The sequence below is a fragment of the Nyctereutes procyonoides genome, unplaced genomic scaffold, assembly GCF_905146905.1.
Source record: "Nyctereutes procyonoides isolate TBG_1078 unplaced genomic scaffold, NYPRO_anot_genome, whole genome shotgun sequence".
Taxonomy (NCBI): domain Eukaryota; kingdom Metazoa; phylum Chordata; class Mammalia; order Carnivora; family Canidae; genus Nyctereutes; species Nyctereutes procyonoides.
In genome coordinates, this window is record NW_026575049.1 from 1,149,328 (window position 1) to 1,163,834 (window position 14,507).

The window sequence follows — 14,507 nt, forward strand, 5'->3', positions numbered from 1 at the left end:
GGAATCATCCTCCAAGCATATTGAGTAAGGAACAGGCAGGACTGGGTAGGGAGAGGAGATAGGTAAGGGGCTGTGTGATCAGGCTCGCAGGAATTCCCAAGATGTGTAGTGTAAGGAAACCAGAGATAGGGGAATAAACCAGACCACCCCGCCCTAGGTGTTGGGAGTGGGGGGGGTGATCTTTATCTTGTGACAATCACTTATGACCAAAAAAGAATAACCAGACCTGATGAAGTTTTGAAATATAGGTGAGGTCCAGAGCCAATGACCAAGAAAGAATTCTTGAGACTTCTTTGGTGCAAAATGGTGGTTTTATTAAAGCAAGGGGGACAGGACCCTGGGGGCAGGAAGAGCTGCTGTCCCAGGCCTGTGAGGGGTGGCTGAGGGGTGACCAGGGAGTTGGGAGGGGTTTGAGGATAGTGTATTCTCTAAGGAATTTAGGAAGCAAGGTTTCCAGGACCTGAGGTAGCTGGCTATTGTTGGGGAAAGGTCACTTATTACCATCTAATAAAACATGAATCATGAGACCCTTCCGATGTGTATCAGTGGACCATGTGCTTGGGGGATGATTGCCAGAATGCATCTTGGGGGTTTAGAGATAAAGGAAATTTCTAAAGGAATTTTTATATGTTAAAGTAGACTTACAGGCTCCTGGGGGTCGGGCTAGAATCGCCTTCTGCTCTTAACAAAGTACGAACATTGAGGCAGTTGAGTCCATAAAGGAATGTCCCTTTGGGACTTGTCCATGTGCTGCCCCAAGCTTGTGCCTTGTCCTCAGCTAGCCCTGTGTTCCCTGATCAGAACCCTACCGTCTTTTCCTACATCATGTGTGTGTGTGTGTGTGTGTGTGTGCGTCTGCGCGCACACACACACACACACACACACACAAAGGGGAAGATGGGTCAATGGGGGAAACCAACAAGTTAAAATATAAAACTTTAGGAAGCTAGATTCCTTGGATATTAAACCAGCCAGTTGAGGGGCTTGTGCTACCTGTGATGTGAGAAACAAAGCAGAAGGAAACGTAGGTAAAATTAAATGTCCTTATAACCTGCAGCCCATTGACAAATATTTGAGGCAGACAGAGTAAAAGGTTCCTCCAGGAAGCTCCCAACTGTCTTAATGTGAATGTCTTGCTTAGAGGGAAAAACCACCTTAGCTTGACTATAGCAAGTCCTCTAGGATCTTCCGGGTCTCCTTTAGCATATGAAAATCTTTTTGGAACTTCCCTTATCATTACTCCCCCCAACCCCAAAGAATCTAATCAATTGCTCCTCACAATTTGGAGGGGGAGGGGTACAGCAGCTCTTCCTGCCCGTGGGTCCTGTCCCCATGCTTCAGTAAAACCACTTTTTTACAACCAAGATGTCTCAAGAATTCTTTCTTGCATTGGCTCTGGGCCCCAACACTACTCCAAAAAAATCACATCACTTGGATCAGAGCCCTGGTTGGGGCTCAGAATCAGTTGTTTTGAACCAAAGGTCAAAAATACTTGCCTGGGGCCTCTGGGTGGCTCAGTCACTTAAATGTTCCAACTGGATTTCAGCTCAGACTCGTGAGATCAAGCCCTGTGTTGGGCTCCACCTTTAAGGCGCTCTCTCTCCCTCTCCCTTTGCTCCCCCATCACCAAAAATGTACTTGATTGTTGGTAGAAGAGGGACTACAGTTTTCAAAGAACTTCTAGGGATCCCTGGGTGGCTCAGCGGTTTAGCGCCTGCTTCATGCCCAGGGCATGATCCTGGAGTCCCAGGATCAAGTCCCACATCGGGCTCCCTGCATGAGCCTGCTTCTCCCACTGCCTCTCTCTCTCTCTCTCTCTGTCTCTCATAAATAAATAAATAAATAAATAAATAAATAAATAAATAAATAAATAAATAAATAAATCCTTTAAAAAAACAAAATGACTTAGAAAGAAATAAAAATTTATTAAAAAAAAAAAAAAGAACTACCTTTAGTTTTCTGTGCTTTCCAGAGAAACGCATGATACGAGAGAGCTTGGTTCTTGTCTCACGGAGTCGAAGAATGAATCTCACGGACACAGGAGAGTGAGTGAAGGATGGAAGTTTAAGTAAAGATACAGAGAAAGCTCTCAGGAGTGAAAGGGGTCCCAACAGGTTGCCACTGAGGGTTTGTATGATTGGTCTTTTATTGGAAGCCAACCAGCGAACCTAAATCCTTTTAACATTATCTACCGAGATCACCATGGAGTAAGGACTAGTGGTAACGTCTTTAGGGCCTTCTTCTTTGGGATCTGGTTATTCTTTGTCGGTCACAGATGACTCTCCTAATAAGACACCTTCCCCACACACACCTTAGGGCAAGGTGCTCTGGCTTGTTCCATGATCTCTGGTTTCCTTACACCTCAGCATTTGGGCATTTTTGTGAGCCTACTTCCATGGGCCCCTACCTAGCCCTGCCTACCCCCATTTGTCCCTAACTCACAAGGACCCAGATTTTCCCTAAGGACACTATTTACCCTTTTGGAGGTGAAGGTGCTGCTCTAAAGTTGCCAGGTTTCAGGATGCAAACTTTAACTCCGAAGTAGTGGGGGAACTTCCAACTATGGAATGAAGAGATGAACAAATCCTTTCCTCCAAAAGCAAGTGTAAAATTGGACAAAACTGTCAGAAACAAATTAACCAAAGGTAAACAACAAATTGAGAATCATTTATTCATGAAAAACCTTTAGCTCTTCAAATGAGATCAGCAGGAATTAGTGACCTCCTTGCCTGGGGCCATTCCCTCCCATTCCCCACTGGAGCTCAACAGGCTTGACTGGCAGAGCTGCCCGGAAAATTAGCATCTTTGCGGCCTGAGGGGGCAGGCTTCATTTCAGGTAGAAGACAGAAAGACACCGCAGCATTATCAGCAAAGCAGCAAACTTGGTAGGACAGGAACAGGGAAAACTCATAGCTCTTCTAACCTCAGTTTATGACCCCACTTGAGGCAAGCAGCAGACCAGCCAGAAATTTAGCAGTGAGGTCTGAAAGTAAGAGAGTCACAGAAAGGCTGGACTAAGCTCTCCATACACAGGCAGCTGGCTTGGAGCACTACTCACATGGCGGGGAGAAGGTGGGAGCCAAGCTGAAAGCTAAAACCCAGGCTAATTTGACAAGTGATTGACCTCTGAATACCCTGCCAGGCTGTGACAATGAAAAATGTCTCCAGATATTTCTGGATATCCTTTAGCAGGAATAGGGGAAGAATATTGCCCACAGTTGAGAACCACTGCTCTAATTATTTAGGAAATAGCATTTTTAAAAGTCTTTAAAATTAATGGAATTAAAATGGTATACTCGGGATGCCTGGGAAGCTCAGCGGTTGGGCGCCTGCCTTTGGCTCAGGTTGTGATCCCCGGATCCGGGATCGAGTCCCGCATCGGGCTCCCTGCATGGAGCCTGCCTCTCCCTCTGCTTATATCTTTGTCTCTCCTCTCAATCTGTGTCTCTCATGAATAAATAAATAAATCTTTTTAAAAAATGGTATACTAGAATCTCTTTTAACTTATGAAATGACAATAAATGAGGAAAGAGGAAAAATGACATAAGACCTAAGAAAATAAATAGCAAAATGACAGATAGAATCTAATGACATTGAGGGGCATCTGGGTGTCTCAGTTGGTTAAGCATCTGACTTGGGACTTTGGCTCAGGTCACGGGATTGAGCCCTGCGATGAGCTCTGCACTCACTGCAGTCTGCGTAAGATTCAATCCCTCTCCTCTGCCCCTCCCAGCCCCACTCATGCACGCATGGCGCATGCTCTCTCTCAAAAGAAATTCCAATGACAATAACTACATTATTGTAAGTGAACTGAACTTTCCAATCAAAAGTAGAAATTGTGGGACTGTATACAAAAACAAGACCCAACCATACGCAGTCTATAAAAGACATGTTATTTATTTATTTATTTATTTATTTATTTATTTATTTATTTATTTGAGTAAGCTCTATACCCAATGCGGGGCTTAAGCTCACAACCCTGACATCAAAAGTTGTATGTTCTACCAACTGAGCCACCCAGGTGCCCCTGTAAGAGACATATTTTAGATCCCAAAACATAAACAGATTGAAAGTAAAAATATCAAAAAAGATATATATACAAATAGTAATTGTAAGAGAGCTTGAATAGCTATATTAAGTGACTTTAAAAATACAAATATTACCAGAGACAAATAGAGACATTTTGTAATGTCATTCCATCTAGAAGTTATAAAATTTATAATGCACATGCACCGAATAACTGAACCCTAATATAATAGGAAACAAAATGAGCAGAACTGAAAGGAAAAATAGACCACTGAAGAATTAGAGTTGGATATTTAGATGTTCCTCTCTTGAGTGCTGATAAAACAGAAAATTGGTTAAGATAAGGAGACTTGAACATTATCAACCAATTTCACCTAACTGGTAGCTATAGAATACTCAACAAATAGAATCATTTTCTTTTTAAGCACACATGAAACATTTTCTAGAATAAACAATATACTAGGCCAAATCTTGGTAAAATTTAAAAGATTGAAGTCATACAAAGATTGTTCTACAACAAGAGAAATTAAATTGGAATTCAACAGCAAGAAAAAATTTGAAAGCCCTCCAAATGTTTGGAAATTAAACAAGACAGGTATGAGTAATCCTTAGGTCGAAGGAAAAAATCACGTGGGAAATTAGAAAGGATCTTGAGTTGAATGAAAATATAAACAAAAAGAAAAAAAACAAAAAAAAATTTATAGGATGCAGCTAAAGCTGTGCTTAGAGGAAGATTTATAACTTTTTGTGTGCTCAATATCATTAATTATCAGGGAAATGTAAATTAAAACCATAAAGGGGGGCAGCCCGGGGGGCTCAGTGGTTTAGCGCTGCCTTCAGCCCAGGGCCTGATCCTGAGACCCGGGATCGAGTCGCACGTCGGGCTCCCCACATGGAGCCTGCTTCTCCCTCTGCCTCTGTCTCTGCCTCTCTTTCTCTCATGAATAAATAAATAAAACCTTTTAAAAAAAACATAAAGGGATCCCACTGCATGCATACTGGTATGACTGTAATCTAAAAGACTGGCAATACTAAGGGTTGGTGAGGATGTAGAGAAAACAGAGCTCTCATACATTGCTGGTGGGAATGTATAATGACATAAAGTCTTTAGAAAACAGTTTGGCAGTTTCTTAAAAAGTTAAACATATCATACGATACAGCAGTTCCACTCCTAAGTGAAATGAAAGCATGTGTTCACATGAAGACTATTTGAATTTCACAATAGCATTATTTACATTAGTTCCAAACTGGAGGCAATCCAAGTGTCCACCACTGGTTAATGGATAAAATGTGGTATGTCCGCATTATAGAATACAACTCAGCAATAAAAAAGAATGAACTATTGAGCTATGCAGCAGCATGGATAAGCCCCAAAACATTATTCTAAGTAAAAAAAGCCAGACACAAAAGACTACATGTTGTATAATTCCATTTATACAGGATTTCCAGAAAAGGTGGTCTGCATAGATATGGAAAGTATATCGGTGGAAGTGGGAACTAACTTTAGGCACAAGAGAACATTCTGTATGAAGAAAATTTTTTCTATTACTGGATTGTGTGATGGTTGTACAAATAGTATAAATTGAGTAAAAAAATATGGAACTGTACACTTACATAAAACTTAAGAAGTGAATTTTATCAATTATACCTCAACAAAACTATTTTAAAACAAAAGGTAAGGATCTCTATCCTGCAAAGCAATCAACCTGAAGACCAAAGCTAATTGATTCTAAGAAATGTCTCCAAACTCTTCTCACTTCTCTGCTGGTAAGAGAGAGCTGAGTACCTAAGAAAAGAATTCCTGGAGTCTCCTAGAGACATTCCAATCATTTGACCCATAGATTCAGGAGTGTAATTATTAAACCCATCACACACCAAAGACTACATAAAGAAAGAAGCTGTTGCTGAAGATCCTGCAAGAGAATTGACTTCTTCTGTGTGGCAGAGACTGCCAGCTGTCCCACAACATACATTCTCCCCTTGGTCCACGATAATTGGATTATTAGCTGAATGCCTGGCTACTCAGAATGAGAACCACAATTTCAGCCTGCCTTGTTGCTTCTGACAATGTGACTAAGTTCTGGCCAAGGTATGTGAGCACGAGCAAGATGTGCAAAACATCTGTGCTCTACCCTTACGGGATAGAGACCTGTCCTTTCCCGTTCCACTGCCTAGAGCCATCTTGGACTGTAGGATAGCAGAGCAGGAAGCCTAAAAACATCTGAGCCCCTGACAAATCAATAGAGAGGAGATACCATACATACCATGGCAGGTTTTTCCACAAGGGAAGAAAGAAATATCTGTCTTGTGTAATCCACTGTTAATTTTGGCGTCTGTGGCATGCAGCTGAAACTGAATCCTGCAATAAGAATATGATCTGTTGTATGCAATCCAGAGGCTGTAGAGTGTGGCAGTTATTTCCAAATGTATCCATTAACCATTCAGAAGTAAAGAATGAGAAGGAGGGACAAGGGAAGGGGAAGAGAGAGAGAAAGAGAGAGAGAGAGATTTTTATCCAGCCTTAATATCTGGAGCATTTTTCTGCTGAGCAACAAGGAGACCAGTATATACCTGGGCAGGATGGTTATGATTGGCAAATTTCTTTTTCTTTCTTTTTAAAATTTTATTTATTTATTCATGAGAGACACAAAGAGAGAGGCAGAGACACAGGCAGAGGGAGAGGCAGGCTCCATGCAGGGAGCCCCATGTGGGACTCGATCCCGGGACCCCGGATCACGCCCTGAGTTGAAGGCAGACACCCGACCACTGAGCCATCCAGGCGTCCCCAAACTTCTCTTTCTTCATGTAAAGAACAGAAGCCAATGTGAGAAGTCCCAGGACCTACGGAAGCCGCTCTGCCATGGGAGGGGAAGGCTCCTGCTTCCAGGTCTGAGCCCCTATAAAGAGGCACCCTAGGTCCTCCTCTGTCTTGTCCCCCCTCCTTGTTTTCCAGGCGCTTACTATTGCAGCTACTTGTCAATGGTTTCCTTGTTTTTCTAGTTCACAGTGAGACTCTGCGGGATACTGCCAGTAGACAGAGGTCCAAAGTCCAAGAAATTAGGTGGATTCAGAATGGACAAATGAAATTTGGGAAAGACCAGGAAAAGAACCACCTTCTTCCAGAAACTGCTACGGCTCCCCATTGCCCAGAAGACAGAGTACTCATTCTCTAGCTTGGCCTGTGACTCAACTTGCCAGCTCCTTTATCTGACTTCATCTCTCCTTTTCAAAGGTTTTCATGTATATCACCTCATGGATGCTTTACCATAGCCCTTTGGGGAGGTGTTATTATTCCTACTTTACTGAAGAAGACATTGGATCATTGAGGGGTTAGATGACTTACCTGAGGTTGCACAGACTGGAGCCAGGATGTTTTGCAGGTAACCAGACTCCAACTCTCATCGGTTCCATTGCACCAGCATGTGCAAGACCTGTGGGCAAAGACCTTGTATGTGGACAAGCAAGACCCATTCAAAAATGTTCAAATGAGGGGCACCGGGTGGCTCAGTGATTGAGCGTCTGCCTTTGGCTCAGGGGTCCTGGGATCGAGTCCCACATCGGGCTCCACAGGGAGCCTGCTTCTCCCTCTGCCTATGTCTCTGCCTCTCTCTCTGTGTCTCTCATGAATAAATAAAATATTAAAAAAAAGAATTTTGTAAAATTATGAAGTGCTATACAAAGATGACTTACTATTAAATAATTTTTACCTAATTAAGCATGTTTATATGGCCATGGCTACATATTTTGGATCCAGATCATTGTTCCTTGCTGTCAAAGTAGACAATTAAGGGTAAATTTTATAATTTAATAGTATCTCTCTCTTATTTAGTAGGCTGCTGTCATCCTCTCATGGGATCAGTACCTGGAATAAGAGGACACCTAGATTAAGAGAAATTTATCTTATGTCATACCTCTGTCCTCATATACTCCTTCACCCACTGGGTGCTCCAGTGATGCTCTCTGTCTTGGTGACGTCCAGGACCACAGACTCGAGCCTCTCTGATGTTTGGCCTCTCAGCTGCTGGACCTTCTCCTTCTGACACGCAAACAGAGCCCTCAAGCCTCACAGGTCCCGCTGCCTGGCCAGCAGTTTCCCGAAGCCCGCATCACACATCACAATTAAGTCATTGTTGTCTTGGAGGTGGCCCACCCATCAGGTGCCTCTCCTGGTACTGGTGGGGAAGGTGGTGGAGCCTCACGGGGGTGGGGAGGGTGCTCCTCCTTCTTCAGTAGAAGGAGAAATTCAGACCTTTCCTTTCCTGGCAAGCTTAGGAGAGTTGGCATTTATTTTCTCCTTATTTCGAAGCCCTCTTGAAATTACACAAGACAGTGGATTATGCAAGATTTCCAAGGAGAATCTCATTTCTGCCTTTGAGGTTGTTTGCTTCCAGTTCATTTTCATATCCTGGTTGAAACTTGCCCCGACTACTAAAAAAAAACACAAACAATTAAAAAAAAAACCACACAATTTTAAAAATCCTTATACGGCGTGCTCCTCTGTCAGAAATTCCCAAAGAAACATTTTGTTTGTTGTTCCAAGTTTGGCATTAAAATTCTCTGTATCGTTTGTTCTGGTCCAGACGCGGTATTTATACTTTTGTTGTTCAAGGATGTTTTAAATGGTCTGGCCGGGCAGTACTTCAGTGACCAGCCAGCCCCCGAGACTCCGGATCGCTCTCTCTTTTCCCACCTCCCCTGTGGGGTTCACTGGAAAGCCTGCTGGGCCTCAGGGGAAGGGCAGGGCCGTCCTATGGAAGGGGAGGCCTGCAGATGACAGAAGCTTCTCTGCCTTCGCAGAGAAAGAGCTGGAAGAGAGGCCCAAGCAAGGCTGGTTAGGGGAGGTTTCAGAAGGTTCAAGGGAGCAGAAGCGAGCCACACCGCAGCTGCTGGCCAGAAAACCCTGCAGCAGGTGTGTGCGTACAGGGACGCTCCCTGGGCTGAAATAAACAACGACACATCAAGGAATAGGATTTTAAAACTAGAAGGACCTGCTCTGCCAGTTGCTTATAGGGTATGTACTTATTCACTCTGGCCTCTAGTTTCCTCCTCATTAAAACTGGAATAATACCTATGAAGGTGAATATTAAGGTGCTTAGCACAGTGCCCGGCATGTAGTAAGTACTACGTAAATGGTGCTATTGCATTGTGTGTGGGCTGGAATCCCGACTGCTACTTACTAGCTGTGTAATCTTGTGCAAATGACTTAACTTCTCCGAACCCTTGTTTGCTCCTCTATAAAATAGGGGTAACCTCACAGGGCTTGTCATAGAGATTAAATTAAAATTAAAACACTAAACACTTAAAACACTCCATGCTTGGGACTGAGTAATGTCCAATAAATGCTAATTATTTCTATTATTTTATTGGTATACTTCTCTCATCGTCTCTAGTCTTGCTCCTCTCATGTCCCTCCAACTAGGTTCATTCCAATTAATTCCCCCAATGGCAGCAAAAGTGATCTTCTCTAAAAATAAGTAGCCTCAAGGGGAACCCTCTTACACTGTCAATGGGACTGCAAACTGGTGCGGCCCCTGTGGAAAACAGTATGGAGGTTCTTCACAAAGCTAAGAATTGAGCTACCCCACAACCCGGCAATTGTACTACTAGGTATTTATACCAAGAATTCAAAGGGGCACACCCCCCCAATGTTTACAGCAGAAATGTTCAAATAGCCAAAATATGGAAAGAGCCTAGATGTCCATCGCCAGATGAATGGATAAAGAAGATGTGTTGTATATATACAATGGATTATTACTCAGCCATCAAAAAGAATAAAATCTTGCCGTCTGCAGGGCACCTGGCAGCTCAGTTGGTTAAGCTTCTGCCTTTGGCCCAGGTCATGATCCCAGGGTCCTGGGATGGAGCCCTGCATTGGGCTCCTTGCTCAGTGGGGAGTCTGCTGCCCCCTCTGCCCCTCTCCCTGCTCATGATCTCTCTCACTCTCAAATAAATAAAATTTTAAATAAAAAAAGAAATCTTACCATTTGCAACAACGTGGCTAGAAGTAGAGGGTATTATGCTAAGCAGAATAAGTCAGTCAGAGAAAGACAAATACCATATAATTTCATGCATACATGGAATTTTTTAAAAAAGATTTTATTTATTTATTCATGAAAGACACAGAGAGAGGCAGAGACACAGGCAGGGGGAGAAGCAGGCTTCCTGTGGGGAGGCTGATGTAGGACTCGATCCTGGGACCCTGGGATTATGACCTGAGCCGAAGGCAGGCGCTCAACCACTAAGCCACCCAGGGACCCTTCATAAGTGGAATTTAATAAAATAGATGAACATAGGAGAAGAGTAGAAAAAATAAAATAAGATAAAAGTAGAGAGTGAGGTAAACCATAAAAAACTCTTAACTATAGGAAATAAATTTAGGGAAGGGGAGGTGGATGGGAGATGGGGTAATTGAGAGATGGGCATTAAGGAGGGCACTTGATGTAATGAGCACGGGGTATTATATGCAACTGATGAATCACTAAATTCTACCCCCAAAACTAATAGTATGTTAACTAAATTGTTTAACTAATATACGTTAACTAAATTGAATTTAAATTAAAAAAAATTTTTTAAAGAATTGAAAAAAAGAAAGTAGCTTTAAAGCAAATCTATAGGGACACCAGGCACATCAGCATTTGTCTGGAACCCTGGCAGAAAGTAAGGAAAATAAACAAGGCACCAGGGAGATTCGGGGATGAGAGAAATGTTCTATATCTGGACTGATGGTGGATGGTGGTTGCACAGGTATAAGTCAAAACTCATCAAACTTTATGAGGGCTTTTTTTTTAGATTTTATTTCTTTATTCATGAGAGACACAGAGAAAGAGGCAGAGACATAGGCAGAGGGAGAAGCTGGCTCCCCATGGGGAGCCTGAGGCGGGACTCGATCCCAGGATCCCAGGATCATGACCTGAGTCAAAGGCAGGCATTCAACCACTGAGCCACCCAGGTGTCCCCAACTTCATAGTTAAAAAACATTCATTTTGTTTAATATCTATTTTATCTCAATAACATTGGCTTAAAAAAAAAGGTAAACAACCTCCCTGGTCAACTATTACATTACTAAATTTTCTCTTCTTAATGGCATTTATCAGCTTATAAAATTTTCATTCATCTTTTTATTTGTCTATTTCCCTATAGCTCCACCCCATCAGAATATAAATTGCTTGGAGGCAAGGACTCAGTCTCCTCTACCACCCTACCCCCAACATCTAGAACTACACCTGGCACATAGTAGAAGCATAATAAATTCTTTTTGACAGAGTAACTCATTAAAATCCTTCAATGGTTCTGCCTCCAAATTATATACTGATTCCATCCATTCTTATCATCCTTACTACCACCTCTCTGACCTACACTACCATTATTTCTTGCTTGGATTATGTAATTGTTCCCTTGCTTCCACCATTGCCCCCTCATTTCAGTCTCCACAGAGCCCCTTTTCAAAACTTAGATCACATTACTTCCCTGCTTAAAATCAAAACAAAGCAAAACAAAAATGTGTAGAGCTAATTTGATTAAGAGGCTGAATAAGTAAACAAGAAAAGGAGATTCACTCTGCCTTCAAATTGAAGACAGAATTGCCTAAGAAAAGGCAATTTAAAACTTCAGTAAAATACAAAAGCTATACAAGAAAAGTTATAATTGTAACATGAAAGAAACTAAAATGTAATATTGGAGCAGATCTGAATCTCAGTCCACAAATTTAAAAAAAGCAAGCAAACACCTTAACTGTTAATGATAGAGTCGGGGAGACAACCCCTAGAGCAAAAAAAGTCTTCTATCTGCATGGGTATCCTCTTAAATGTCTGCCATCCCGGGCTACATGCTCTTTATATCTGGTGAATCTCTACTGCCTTCCTGCTGTGGGAGGAAGTGAGACACAGTCTTATATGAAGTCATCCAGGGTCTCATCTGCCTAAGCACACAATGCAGCTGTCACTCTTATTGAGTCTTGCCACCTCCCCAAGGCGCTTCCACAAAGTGAATGGTACTTCCTGCTTTGGACCGAACCTCACTCTCTTATCAGCCAGAGTGAATCTACTTCTTAGGGAAAAGGCCCTGCTTCTCTGAGACACTGTGTACACCCACAAGTCACAGTCCCTTTTGTTTCTTTCCCTAAATCCAATAATTTCTCTAAAAATATTAAGGTTAGAGAAAGAAACTAAAGCTCGAGAAAGTGCAGGAAATGTATTTCAAGTATCTCACCCTTAGGTAAAGAAGTATCAAATTATCTCCCCACTTGAGTAGGGAAAGGGGAAACGGAAGACAGGGAGCAATGATCATGTGTAAATTAATGTCTCAAAATATCACCTAGTCATGGTCTACCCTTAGTATATTTTGTGTCTTTAAGAAAGAAAATTTGAGGGACGCCTAGGTGGCTCAGCGGTTGGGCATCTGTCTTCGGCTCAGGGCATTATCCTGGGGTCCTGGATTAAGTCCCATATCAGGCTCTCTGCATGGAGCCTGCTTCTCCCTCTGCCTATGTCTCTGCCTCTCTCTCTATGTCTGTCATGAATAAATAAAGAAAATCTTTAAAAAAAAAAAAAGAAAGAAAATTTGGTTTTGACCTAGATTCAACCTTTTTTTAAAAAAAAGATTTATTTATTTCTTTATTTATGATAGACATAGAGAGAGAGGCAGAGACCCAGGCAGAGGGAGAAGCAGGCTCCATGCTGGAAGCCCCATGTGGGACTCAATCCCGGGACTCCAGGATCATGCCCTGGGCCAAAGGCAGGTGCCAAACTGCTGAGCCACCCAGGGATCCCCTAGATTTAACCTTCTTAATAGCAGAGTCTAAGTTTTGAAATTTCCTGGGCAGTGACTGACTCCCCAACATGTCCCAATTAATCTAAACTATGGCAATTTACCTCCTTGTCAATGCTTGGTTCAGGGATGGACAAACCTAAGTCAACTTGGGTCAATGAGATTCAAGGAGAGCCTTGTTGAGGGCTCTGGGAAATAGACTTCCTTAATCTTTAATGCCATGGAAAGGCAGGCTCTTTCTTCTCCGTTAAGTTGTGAATGAAGAAGCGCAGAGTTCCCAGTGCCACTGGCAATCGTAGCACAACAATAAAGATAAGTGGGTTAAAGCCAAAACCATGGATGGCAGAGCAAAGTAGAATGAACCTGCATCCTCGATGCCATCATTCAGCCACTGAATCCTGTCATCTTTCTTTGTTGTTAAAGCCAATGTGAGTTGGCTTTTCTGTCACTTGCTATTCAATGCATCCTACCTGATACACAATTTGGTGTCAGGAATAAAAGTGCTGCAAATAACAGACTGAGGGGGTTGTACAGTGGCCCCCTCCAAAGATATGTGCACATCCTAATTCCTGGAATCTGTGAATGTTATCTTTTTTTAATAATATATTTTATTTTATTTATTTTTTAAATTTTATTTTATTTACTCATGAGAGATACAGAGCGAGAGAGAGAGAGGCAGAGACACAGGCAGAGTGAGAAGCAGGCTCCATGCAGGGAGCCCAATGTGGGAATCGATCCCAGGTCTCCAGGATCACACCATGGGCTGCAGGCGGCACTAAACCGCTGGACCACCGGGGCTGCCCCTGTGAATGTTATTTTATTTGGAAAAGGGGTCTTTGCAGAGGTAATTAAGGGTTCATTTTGCTATTTTCAAGTTCAATTGGATATTGAAGAGACACAAATTGAGGACATTTTAATTTAAAAAATTCACATTTGACCTTTATTACATAACCACTCCTCAAGACCAAAAAAGTATTTTCTTTTTTAAAAGATTGTATTTATTTATTTATTTATTTATTTATTTATTTATTTATTTATATTTGAAAGAAAATGATAGAGAGCATGGGGGGAGGCAGGGGGTGCCAGAGGGAGAGGGAGAAGCAGACTTCCTGCTGAACAGGAGCCCGATGCAGGGCTGGATCCCAGGACCCTGAGATCATGACCTGAGCTGAAGGCAGACATTTAGCTGACTGAACCATCTAGGAGTCCAAAAAAGTCTTTTCAATAGAATTTCACATGACTTAGAAGTTTAAGGTGTTTTAATACAGTTTCATGACTTATTTGACAATGTTGCTAATGTCAAAAATGTATTAACTCCGCTTTGGGAATCTGAACCCCTGAGTTTTGTGTTGGCCACCACTCTGAGAAGCCTTGGTCAGATCACTTCCTCCTCTGAGCGCTCAGTACTGCTATGGAGCTGTCAGTGGTTCCCAGGCGGCCACAGACATCGGAATTGTCACCTTGTTACGAACACAGATTCCTGGGTCCCATCTCAAGCTACTGAATCAGATATTTTAACACTGAGGCCAGGAATCTGTATTTTTAATGAACTAGGTGATTATGAGGTACAGTGGGAACTACTGGATCAGATGGCCTCTGGGTTCCTCATAGCTCTAAAAATGTGATTTTCTGATTTCTGTTTCTTCTATCACTATTTGTCCTATCTCTGCTGCTAGATATTGTGCTAAAAAAACAAAACCACAAAATAAACAATA

At 42.3% G+C, this 14,507-nt stretch overlaps 1 long non-coding RNA gene across 3 annotated transcripts in view; it reads right to left on the reverse strand.

The window, feature by feature from the left end:
- Positions 1-8,938, reverse strand: part of LOC129511395 (uncharacterized) — a 63,029-nt gene extending 54,091 nt beyond the window's left edge. For 2 of the 3 annotated variants that reach the window (XR_008664805.1, XR_008664806.1), the window contains exons 1-3: positions 7,938-8,938; positions 7,370-7,457; positions 6,291-6,385 (exon numbers count right to left, since the gene is read on the reverse strand). This is a non-coding gene — a long non-coding RNA (uncharacterized LOC129511395). Of the gene's footprint in view, positions 1-2,045; positions 6,386-7,369; positions 7,458-7,937 lie in introns of those variants that run through there. The other variant, XR_008664804.1, reaches the window with a different exon arrangement.
- Positions 8,939-14,507: the final 5,569 nt, after the last annotated feature.